This window comes from Gossypium hirsutum, chromosome A05 (assembly GCF_007990345.1).
Source record: "Gossypium hirsutum isolate 1008001.06 chromosome A05, Gossypium_hirsutum_v2.1, whole genome shotgun sequence".
NCBI lineage: Eukaryota > Viridiplantae > Streptophyta > Magnoliopsida > Malvales > Malvaceae > Gossypium > Gossypium hirsutum.
In genome coordinates this window covers 62,839,283-62,852,419 of record NC_053428.1, presented here as the reverse complement: position 1 = coordinate 62,852,419, position 13,137 = coordinate 62,839,283, and the positions used below count along the sequence as shown (strand labels likewise).

Here is a 13,137-nt window from a genome sequence, read left to right as displayed (position 1 = left end):
TCTTGTTATTATTATCTGAACAGTATGATAAATACTTGATTTGTTCTTAATTATGTGTTCTTAATGCTTGAGTTAATATTCCAGGTATTAATTCATGATTTGATGCGCTTATGCGGAGGAGCAAAAGTCCCTGTCTAAGAGTAGATTTGGCATAATTAAGCGGAGTTGATCGAACACCTAGAAATAGGGTTACAATACTTTGCCGGATTAGGGTGAAACGTATATGGGAGTCCATAGATCGATTTACTGCTTCCCTAGGGGTTTTAATTAAGAAAGAAATTTTGATTAATTTAACTGAGGGTTAGGTGTTATTAGTCTCAAAAGAAATAATAATATAGGTTAGGGAGTCTCACGGATCAAGTCAAGTGATTAAATCGTCTGGTTCAGAGTCAAATAACAAGTGAAATCTTTGTGGATTCCTCATTGGGTGTCGTCTTTATCAATTACTTTTCTTCAAGTCTTTTTCCAAATTTTCTCTTTGCTTTAGTTTAATTAGTTAATTAGTTTAATAAACAACCCCTCTTTATTTCTACGTTAAATAATAAAAAGATAGTTATTACTAGTACTTTTGGTTCCCTTGGGTACGATATCCCGGTCTTGCCATTACTATACTATTGTTTGATAGGTGCGCTTTCCTTTTCGTCGTGATAATAGTTAGTCTAGGTTCGATCTTCATTATAAATATTTATTACTTGTTACGAATCACGCGATCAAGTTTTTGGCGCCGTTGTCAGGGAAATAAAATATTAGGAACGCTCAATTTTTATTACTTTAGCCATTTATTTTTCGTGTAATTTAATTTTTTATTATTATTTATTAATTTACTTTTTCTTTCTCTCGGCAGGTTTTTATAGTTTATGACTAGAAGAAACCCATCGGGACCATTACTTTTTGACGAAGAAATCGATCGTACAGTTCGTACAAATCAAAGAGAGATAAGGCGCAACTTACGATACACGGAGAACGAGCAAGAAGACGATACTCAACCCCCAACCGAAGAGATGGTTGAAAACCAAGGCAATCAGCTACCTCCTGCAATTGTGGCTAATCAAAATCCTGCTCCACGCACGATGTATGATCATGCTAAACCTTCTTTAACAGGAACTGAATCTAGCATAGTAGGACCTGCTGTAGCTGCGAATACTTTTGACCTAAAACCTAACACAATTTAAATGATACAGCAGTTTGTTCAGTTTGATGGTTTGCAGGATGAAGATCCTAACGCTCACTTAGCAAACTTTCTAGAATTTTGCGATACATTTAAAATCAATGGCGTTTCTAATGATGCCATTAGTCTTCAGTTATTTCCCTTTTCATTGAGAAACAAAGCTAAATAGTGGTTGAACTCGTTACCACGAGTGTCTATCACTACTTGGGAACAAATGATCGAGAAATTTTTACTAAAATATTTTTCGCCAACTAAAACGGCTAAATTACGTAATGATATCTCTTCTTTTGTGTAGATGGATTTAGAAACACTTTACGATGCATGGGAGAGATACAAGGACTTACTGAGAAGGTGCCCTCACCATGGGTTACTACTTTGGCTACAAGTACAAATATTCTACAATGGTCTGAATCCCTCGACTCGGCAAATGGTTGACGCAGTTGTTGGCGAAACTGTCAACAACAAAACACCTGAAGAGGCTTCTAAATTCATTGAAGAGATTTCACTGAATAACTATTAGTGGCAAGTCATGAGGACTAAGCCAACAAAAACAGCCGGCGTTTATAATGTTGACTGAGTTACTATGTTGTCAAATCAGGTAGAACTTCTCAATAAAAAATTTGATGGTTTATTTGGTTCTACGTAGGTACATCCAGTAATGAGGTGTGACTCAAGCGGAGGAGGTGTGCATACAGAATATCAATCCTTCAATCCCACAACTGAAGAGGAACAAGTCAACTATATAGGTAATAATAACTTTAGATCTCAAAATAACCCATACAGTAATACTTATAATGCAGGTTGGAGGAACCACCCAAATTTCTCCTGGGTGGTCAAGGAAATCAAAAGCCACAAAATCCTCAGGGTTTTCAACAGCCACCTTATCAACAAGAGAAGAAACCAAACCTTGAGGAGATGCTCTTAGAATTCATATCAATGTCAGAAACCCGTTTCCAAAATACCGAGACAGCACTTAAAAATCAACAAGCATCGATCCAAGGACTCGAAACTCAATAGGCTAGCTTTCCAAACTTATCTCCGAACGACCACAAGGTAGTTTTCCAAGTAATACTGAACCTAACCCAAGGGAACAACTCAATGTAATTAATACTCAAGATGACGAAGGAGTCATTGAGCCTGAACTAGAACCGAGGCAAGAAACTGTGGTAAGCAAAAGGAGAGATGAGGTAGGTCAAAATACAAACAAACCAGTGGCTATCGAATATAAACCTCGTGTGCCATGCCCTAACGTGACAAGGAAAGACCACTCAGATGAACAATTTGGTAAATTCTTTAAACTTTTGAAAAAATTACTTATTAACTTACTGTTTATTGAAGCTTTGTCGCAGATGCCAAATGCAATGAAATTTTTAAAAGAGCTTTTAGTAAATAAGTGGAAGTTGGACGAAGCATAGCATGTGGAGCTAAATGCAGTCTACTCAACTATTCTACAAAATAAGATACCCTACAAATTGAATGATCCAGGGAGTTTTAGAATTCCTTGTTTAATTGGTAGTTTAGATATCAGTCATGCATTAGCTGATTTAGGGGCTAGTATTAACGTAATGCCTTACAAAATGTTTAAGCAACTAGGTCTTGGGAAACCTAAACAAACTAGAATGAGCATTCAATTGGCAGATAAAACTATAAGATTCCCTAGGGGTATTATTGAAGATGTACTCGTGAAAATAAATAAGTTCATATTTTTCGTTGATTTCGTTGTTCTAGACATAGAGGAGAATAATAACACCCCTTTGATTTTAGGGAGACCCTTTTTAGCAACTGCTAAAAAAATCATTAATGTTGGCACAGGTGAGCTTATACTTCGTGTGGGAGACGAAACGGTCACCCTTCAAGCTCATAATTCTGGCATCATATCGAACATTGAAGGTAATAGTCCACACCAATCTACTAAAACTAACAATATGACTTTGTAAAAATTAAGCTTCAAAGAAGTTCACGAGCCATGTTCCAAGGATTATAGAGCACACATTCATGAAGAACGAAGGCTACGGATAGAGCAGCTAGACGAATGGCGAGCACACAAACCGAGAACACATAATAAATTAAAACTATGCCAAACAAGCCCGATACCTCTCCTTATCAACTTAAGGTTGGCGAAAAAGTCTTACTAGATGCCGCAGATCCCCACATTGTCACTACCACACCGAATGAGGAAATCCCTCTTACAGTGCTCAGTATTTTTCCATTTAGTACGGTGGAGGTGAGTCACCCAAAGTTCGGCACTTTTAATGTAAACAACACCCGATTAAAACCCTATTTTAATGAGGTTGATAGCAGGAATGAGGAGTATAAACTCCTCGAACCACCCTGACCATTCACTAGAGAGGTAAGTCGAGCCTACACTATAAATAAGCGCTTCTCGGGAGGCAACTCGAGCATTAACATATTCTAATTTCTTTATTTTTAATTTCTAACACTTTAAATCATTAACGTTATCTTTAAATTGCAAAGTTTTTCAGTCCACATGGCTAGGAACATGGGCGTGCCTAAAGCCGTGGCCAAGCAGGGGAAGAAACACGGCCGTGTGATATGGTCGTGTTGAAGCAGGATCTGATTTACCCCAAAAAAAGGATGCGATAAATCCGCGACATGGCCGTGGGTGAACTTGATAGGTGAACACGGGCGTGGGAATAGAAAAACGCGAGCGTGATAGGGGCAAGGCTCAATTCTGCTTCTTCGACACGGGTGTGAGACAAGCCCATGCCATTAAACCGTGGACAACAAAACACGGGCGCGATATCCTAACACACGGGCGTGGGAGAAGTGAACAAAGCTAGGCATGACCGTGTGACATGGCCGTGTGCCACACATACCCAAGACACACGGACGTGGGATAGTAGCCAGGCACGACCTAAATTGCAAAATTCAAAAAATACGGGCTCACCTTTAAAGTACACGGGCCACACCCTAGGCTGTGTGCACCTCCCTTATATAAGCAAATCACTATTCATTTTCTTCTTCCTTTCAAAACCCTAGCCGAAATCTCCCCTTCTCCACTCCCTAATACCTATTCCGGTCACTATTCCCCAGATTCTCACTTCCCCAACCCCCAAACCACCATCAAATCCACCCCTAGCATCAATCCTCACTTTCTCCTCTCTTTTCCCTCCATTTTTCCTCCACACAGCTGTACACTCACGCCCCACGCCCGTGCTCACCATCAACACGCCCGTGCACCACCCTACAACAGTTTTTGGTACATTATGTCATCATCGAGAGGGAAAAAGGCTGCGGCCCCATCCTGAAAGAGACATAGGGGATCGGGTTCTTCCTCGGTACATGCTCCAGTCGAAGTTCGACACCCATTCTTTGAGTTTCAACAAGCATCGCAGGAGGAGCTATTTAAAATACTACGCGCGCGACCCCTCACTACAGGTCGCTACATTGCTGGGCTACCATAGATCAAGTCTAACTAGCTGATGCCATCCCTGCCCTCCTGACCACAGACCCATGGGAATGGTTCTTTGCTATTACCGAACCCACTTATTTAGAGCTAACCTTAAAATTATGCTCTACTTTTCATTTATAGGTGGTGATGACGAACAATGTTGACGCCGACACCATTCACTTTCGATTAGGTGATCTAGTTCGCGCGATGAGTGTCCCAGAGTTTGGACTCGCTCTGGGACTTTACACTGATGAGTTTATGGAGGAGGAGAACATGAATGCACTACCACACAATATCCACATTTCTCCCTCCTTGTGCCAGAAGGCTTTGGCACCATTCCTTTCCACCTACGACCCTAGTCGCTCGAAGGCCTCAGCTCTCGCCCCTTCCCTACGATATCTCCATGCCATATTAGCACACACCTTGACTGGAAGGAGAGAGAGCACCAGCGTCGTCAACACCCACGACGCTTACTATTTATGGTGCATGGCGAATACACACATGACTGACTTGACATATTTCATCACTTTCGCCATTTGCCATCAGACCGAGCGGCATCGAAAGGGAGTAATCTTTACCGACCCCTACGTGACGCGCCTTGCCAGACACTTTGGCCTCCTCAACACCGTGGCCCAGTCATCAACGCTTACACTGATAGGTCAGATGTCCCCACAGGGTATCACGACTATGTTACACATGAGGATGATCGAGCGCTAACATGGGACCGATCCTCCTCAGTACCGTCTCACTCATGCCATTGATGAGAAGGATCTTAAAAACATTCTTGATTATGTCCCCCCACAGCACAAGGAGCCTTCTACCACACCACCTAGGGAGCGACCAGTTCATAAGACTGCGTCGCTGGTACACCTTTCCGACCGGCTCGCTCACTTCGAGCAGTATCGCATTACACAGTTTGAGATGATTCACTAGTAAGATCGACGGCGTGACAGACAGATGGATGACATGCAGGCCATGATGCAGTAGCTGTGCCAGCACTTTCACATCGCCACTCCAGCGCCACCACCTGAGGGCCCTACTGACGAGGATCATTGAATCCTCCTATCTTTTTATTTTTATTTTTATTTTCATTTCAATTTTATTATTTTCTTTTGAAAGACATATCTATATTAGTAAATTTTACTTTCTTCATTTTTCTAGTATTTCTAACAAGTAATCCCACTACGCTCTCTTCCACACCAACTCTTAATAAGCTTTTCATGATTCTACAAACTTCCAAGCAAAGCTACTAGGAATATTTTATGGAATGAGGAAACAAATGGGGAACAATACCCAACGAGTGCCATTTTCAATGACCCAATTTCTTTATCTAGCCAAGAACAGTGGCAGCTACTACTTTCCCCAAACACTCCAGCCTCAAATCAAGCTCTGCATCCTTATAACAGGGAGTTTCACCTCCTTCCCTCTTATGATTTTCTTTATTTTGAATAGTCCATCTTTGTACATTGAGGGCAATGTACATCTTAAGTGTGGGGGGTGAACATGAACATCAAACCTAACTTTTTGCATTATTCTCAAATCCCTGAATTTGGTCTTGTGCTTAACTGATTTTCTCATAATCTTGATCGAATAAATTCTGATTGATCTATAATTACTGTTGATATGTCATGAATTAGACCATGGGAATTATGCATGATTATTTGATTATAGGACATTAGAGAATCGAGCATGATAAGTTGATAGTTTGAGAACTAAAATTTTTAGACTATTTTCCTAAATTGAGGTATTATCTTGAAATCTTAAGTATACAGGAATGACATCAAAAACCCAGATTTTTGCTGAGATATTTGAGCCTTTTGAGCATATAGCTGTCTTTCTTGCTCACTTCTTTTGTGGTTTGAGTGTGTCAACATTGAACTTTATTCTAGAACTTGCTTCGATTATACATGTCGAGATCACACGCATGATTTGATATATTGAGATGATAAAGGCAATTAGGATTTAACCCACTTACTCCATAAAAAGCCTTCCCACATAATTAAACCCTTAGTGAACCCCCTTTGAGCTTATTAACCTTTTTTATTGATTAACCCTCATATTAACCCATTAACCCATTACTGTTGAAATCCTCTTAATTAATTAACTTTTTTTAATCGAGATTAAATTTAATATTGTTACCTCACTATGTTCACCATTTTTGTTACTGAATCATGACGTATGATTTCTATATTGTATTAACTTGTTCTTAAAAAAAATAAAAACAAAAAACTCAGTATTATTATTGTAATCCTCAGCAAGCTAAAGTTGTCATGAGCTCATGTAATATAGTTCTAAATATTTGTTTGTAATTCAGTAATTAAGTTTTTGATAGTGGGGTAATACATTGAAATTATCTCGATTCTAACCTTTGTCTCTTCAGCTTGTATCCATACCCGTAACCAAAACCCGTTACAACCATGCAAAGACCTTTTGATTAGTGTATCATATCATTTACAACTGGTGGAGATTTGATTTTCATGCAAGCCTATGGTAATAACTTCTCATGTTAGACAATTGATTGCTTAATCTTAAACCTTAAACACGTTGAGTGATTTGAGTGAATCCTTAGTGAGGATGTCATCTCTTGTATATTTAGGACTAAAGTTAATTACTTAAAGGAAGGAGATTACCTATAATTTTATTATCAAAATATTTGATTTAGATTGTTTGAGGCATTTAATGCCCTTATAGTTGAATTCTCACTGAATGATTTTTCGTGGAATAGTTTGTAACATTATAAATAATGATTATGTGATTGAAAGGAATGAATTCTAGTAGTAAATGAGACTTTTGCTTGAGGACAAGCAAATAGTTAAGTGTGGGGGTATTTGATAAATGCCAAATTATACATGTTTTTACCTTAAATACTTAGCATATTTATGGATGTTTATTACTAGATTTGTGGATTTTGGTGCTCTTAATCTGGTTATTTCATGTTTTGTACTAAGGAGAGCACCAAGAGTCAAAAGAAGCCAAAAAGGAGCCAAAAAGGGACAAAACGGACCAAATCCAGAATATGACACGGCCTAAGCCTTGCCACATGGGTTGTTCACATGCTCGTGTCTTTCGAGGGTGTCGACCAAGGTTTTCACGATTCACACGGCCTGGCCATTGACCCACATGGCTGTGTGCAATTTAACAGATCGAACACGGCCTGGCAAACACATCACAGGCCATGGCACACGGACGTGTCCCTTTTTCAAAGAGTTGTATTTTACATGGAAAAGGATACTTAGGGAGGAAGAGAGCCAATCCAAATCCTATATAAACACCCTAAGTATGACTTAGAAAGGGCCGCCCCCCTCCAGAACTTTTCTAGAATATAGAACCACACGCCGAGAATTACATGAAGAAAGCTAGACGATCCATCCCAAAAGTTAGAGCTACTCCAAGACTGAAGATCTCTCTCAGAATTCCTTCAGGGGTTTTAGAGTTTTCTTTATGTTTTGTTATTTTCATACTTTTGAGATGTACTCCTATTTTATTATGAACTAATCCCCTTAGATACCTAAGGGGGTTGAAACCTATGATGGATCTTGTTATTATTATCTGAATAGTATGATAAATACTTGATTTGTTCTTAATCATGTGTTCTTAATGCTTAAGTTAATATTCTGGGTATTAATTCATGGTTTGATGTGCTTATGCAGAGGAGCAAAAGTCCCTGTCTAAGAGTAGATTTGGCATAATTAAGAGGAGTTGATCGAACGCCTAGAAATAGGGTTACGAGATTTTTCCAGATTAGGGTGAAACGTAATATGGGAGTCCATAGATCGATTTACTGCTTCCCTAGGGGTTTTAAATAAGAAAGAAATTTTGATTAATTCAACTGAGGGTTAAGTGGTATTAGTCTCGAAAGAGATAATAATATAGGTTAGGAAGTCTCACAGATCCAGTCAAGTGAATAAATCATCTGGTTCAGAGTCAGATAACAAGTGAAATCTAGGTGGATTCCTCCTTGGGTGTCGTCTTTATCAATTACTTTTCTTCAAGTCTTTTTCCAAATTTTCTCTTTGCTTTAGTTTAATTAGTTAATTAGTTTAATAAACAACCCCTCTTTATTTCTAGGTTAAATAATAAAAAGATAGTTATTACGAGTACTTTTGGTTTCCTTGGGTACGATATCCCATTCTTGCCATTACTATACTATTGTTCGATAGGTGCGCTTGCCTTTTCGTCATGATAATAGTTAGTCTAGGTTTGATCTTCATTATAAATATTTATTACTTGTTACGAATCACGAGATCACATGCATACGGACTTAAAATTTCTACCTGCAAGGGACACACGGCTGGACCACACGCCCGTGTGTCTACTCATGTGGACAATATGAGGCTATTTACCAAGCCTCTTTGCCATCCCTACAAGCATAATTCCATACAAATGCAGGAGAATACCAAAAACAACACAATCCATATGGCTAGATCAACCACAATAGACATTCTTTCACAAGACAAATTACTCTACTATGGAAATAACATATTTGCATATAACCAAAATGAATATTAGCCATCATTCAAGGCTTGATACCAAGTGTAGGATTTATCCCAAGCCAACCTATGTGGCCAATTCTCAAGACACAAAATAATAAAGTCTAGCCCTATACATGCCATGCTCAAAGATATAAAACCAACTATACAAATGTTTTCGTTGATAAATGCGGTCGATATCTCTGACCTCCGATGATTCTTAAGCTAGCTAGGGAGCACTGAGAGAAACTGGAAAGAAAGAGGGAGTAAGCATATAAGCTTAGTAAGTTGCATATAAATAAATATACAAAAAATTTCATCAATGATCGTCTTGCTCAGAGCACAAAGGTAAGCATAAGCTTGACTTACTCATTACCGTCCACTCAAGTGATAGTTTCTATATCGAGCTCATGACTCATGCGTACCATATAGGTTCCTGTACCACTTACAACATTTTTATACTTTCCTTATTAACTCACATTCATAACTTCTACTGTTGAACCTTTCGAAATACTACCAGATATTCTATAAGCCTCTAATATGGGATAAGATACCAATGCCATGTCCCAAACATGGTCTTACACTGGCTACCATCATCGAGGCCGATGCCATGTCCCAGACATGGTCTTATACTAGCTATCGCATATCTCGTTTGATGCCATGTCCCAGGCATTGTCATAGACAACACAACATTTAGTCGATGCATGTCCCAAACATGTCTTACACTGGCTTTCATCTTGAGGCCGATGCATGTCCTAGACATGTCTTACACTAGCAGTCATCTCTGTGACACCCCTAAAGTGACCCTAGTCGGAAAGTGGTTTCGGGACCACTAAACTGAGTCAGAAAGATAATTAACCGTCATAGTTGATGCTTATTATATGTACATATGCATGTGTGAAAATTTCATGTTTGAATTTTGTTAATAGTAAGTGAATTTTATCAAATAGGACTTATGTGAGAAAATTTTGAAATGTGATAGGTCAAAGCATAAAGATCTATTAGTGCATGAAATAAAAAGGGGGGACTTGCATGTCAATTTCCCCCCTAATTAGTAGTGGCCGGCATGACAAGTATGGTAGACCAAGTGTGATGGGCAAGAACATGTCATAAACATGTTAAGTTAGTGTTTCATGGGAAGTATGATAAAATAAGGAGCATGGGATACAAAATATATGCCTTCTATATTAATAAATTAAATGTTAAATGAATAAATAATATGAAATATGAACTTATATTAAAAGAAATGGGTGATAAAAACAAAGTTGGTTCATCTTTTTCTTCCTCCATTCCGTACCTAAAGAAAGAAAAGAAGAAATTGAAGTTAAGGCATTTGGTCACCTTTAAGTGGATTAAGGTATGTTAATGCTCTATCATTGAAAATCTTTGTATATTTGGAGTGGCCATCAAGTATAGAAGCTAGCTCATGGCAAATGTTTTTGTAAAGTTATGAAGATGACATTCGGTCATGGATGTTTGTATTTCTTTGATGTCGTTTTTGATACTTTAGGGTATTGAGGGTTGATTATAGATGAGTTGAGCTTGGTAAAATTAAATGTTTGTGGCTAAATTGCTTAATGACAATCGGCTATGTTGAAATGCTAAATTAGTGCTAAATTGTAAGTATTTAAATGAGTGTTAGCCGAAATTGAGCCTATGATATTAATTAGAATTTGTGAAATTTATGCATTTTGTGGTCCAAGTGTGATAAGAATCATACGGTTATGGCATGTAAGCATGAAGATTTGTGGATGATTTAGATTTGGCCTAAGTGTTTTAGTCATTAATATATATGTATATTGTCGAATGTATGCTTAAGGAATTGGTTAAGTACATTGTTGTTAAATGCTTGTTGTTTTTGTATAATTGTTGCCTAGCTACTAAATGAACTTAGGGTATTATGGATAAGTTTAAGAGTGGCATAATTGAAATGAAGTTTGCTTGGGCCAAATGTGAACCTAAGTTTTGAATTACAATTGATGCTTGTTAGTTAGTTGATGATGTCCTTTGATAGCCCTTTTGATATTCGGCCATTGTTAAGGAATTTTGAATTGGTTATAAATTTCTATGTTTTAATTAGCAAATTGAATTATTGAAGGTTGAGATAATTATTTATGTATACGTTTTATATGTACATTAATTTCTTAGTCTATGTTATTCGGCTATAATCGTCATGGTAGAATTTTTTTTAATTTGTAAATTTGTTAATCATTAGCTCAAGAGCATCAAGGACAAAAGTCGGAAAAAGGGACGACAAAACTAAGCGAATAGCCGTAGAATTATAGTCGTCAACAACTTTTAAGGTAAGTTTCTAGCATATAAGTTTAGTTATAATGAAGAATGATATGGAAAACGGCATATATGATATTATGTTTTAAATATGTGAATGAGAACTTTACAGAGTAAATTGTATAAATCTACAAGGGACAGCAGCAGTAGCGTTTTGGAAAAATTACCATAAATTGTGGGAGTTGAGTTAAAGGCTGAATAAAATATGTAATTAAAGCTTAATGAGTCTAGTTTCTTATAAAAGAAACCGTGTAAGAAAAGGAATTTCCGATAATGAGATATTTAAAGTTGTGTGAGACGGTGTCAGAATGACTCCGAAATCCCTTGTTCTGTTTTTAGAAAATCATTATAAATTGTAAAAAAATGGTTATAAGATAAAATTTATATGCTTAGACTCCTTAATGAGTCTAGTTTCAAATGAAATCAAATAAAACATATTTTGAATTCTGTAAAATGAGAAAATTGATTCGTAGTGAAGAGTAGTCAGACTAGTCAAACAGTGAAACAGGGGAAACTTTAAGAAAAATATGGTATTGATTGGCCAAACTTAAAATTCTGGAAATTTTATGGATGGAAGATATACGAGTCTATATTCAGGAAAAATTAACGGAAAGTGATTTGGAGTTTTGTAGCTCCAGTTATAAATAATTTAGTGACTATTGCTCAGGAAAAACAGCTTGTGCTGAATTTGAGATTATGTTGTGAACCTTGATAAACTTGTTTTAGTTGCTCATAAGCTATTGATTAAACCCATACTTGAATTCTAAATCGTGATATTGTAAGTTTATGAGTATTCGAATATGAAATGATAGTATGGCGTAATGGCTGATGTGATGAATGTGAAAGTGTATATATATGTGATAAGGCCTAATGGCCGATGTGATGAATGTGAAAGTGTATATATATGTGATAAGGCCTAATGGCCGATGTGATGAATGTGAAAGTGTATATATGTGATAAGGCCTAATGGCCGATGTGATGAATGTGAAAGTGGCCGATGTGATGAATGTGAAAGTGTATATATGTGATAAGGCCTAATGGCCGATGTGATGAATGTGAAAGTGTATATATATGTGATAAGGCCTAATGGCCGATGTGATGAATGTGAAAGTGTATATATGTGACAGGGCCGAGTGGCCAACGTGATGGATGTGAAAGTGTATAAATGTGATAAGTCCCGAAGGGCATTTTTTGTCAGTACTATATCCGGGTTAAAACCCCGCAGGCTTTATGCGAGAATATTATCACTGATTAATGTCCGTAAGCTTCGTGCTCGTACTATATCCGAGCTCTAAAGACCCGATGACTACGTGTGGGGATTTTGTCCGGGTAAGACTTCGTAATAAGAATTGCTTATAAATATATTCAATGTGAAAGGTTAAACAGGTATGTACTCCAAGTTTATATGTGAGCTTGATTTGCACTAAATCATAAGGTAGTTATGTGATGCATACGAGAGCAATCTATGAGACTATTCCTATGATTATGTGACATCGGATCAGTGTGAGAGGTTATGTGAAATCATACGATATATCTATGTCACATCAGCTCACTTTTATGTGAAAGTTTATCTGCCTATTGTATATGATGAGATGTGCATATTCGGTAAAGGGATGGTATGCCCGAAGGAAGAGTGAAATAAAAATATGAACAACTATGTTATAATTTGATTGTTATCTGTTGACACTGCTTAAAACTTACTAAGCATTGTAATGCTTACTCCGTTTACTCTGTTTCCTCTGTTTTATAGATCTCATTGCGAAGCTACAGGCTCGGGGATCGTCAGCAACTAGTCACAC

The 13,137-nt window shown here is 37.5% G+C and overlaps 1 non-coding gene across 1 annotated transcript; it reads right to left on the bottom strand.

The window, feature by feature from the left end:
- Positions 1-1,430: 1,430 nt before the first annotated feature.
- LOC121229934 (small nucleolar RNA R71) lies at positions 1,431-1,537 on the bottom strand. The gene has a single exon (XR_005927885.1). It is a non-coding gene; the product is annotated as a small nucleolar RNA R71 (small nucleolar RNA).
- Between the last annotated feature and the right edge of the window lie 11,600 nt (positions 1,538-13,137).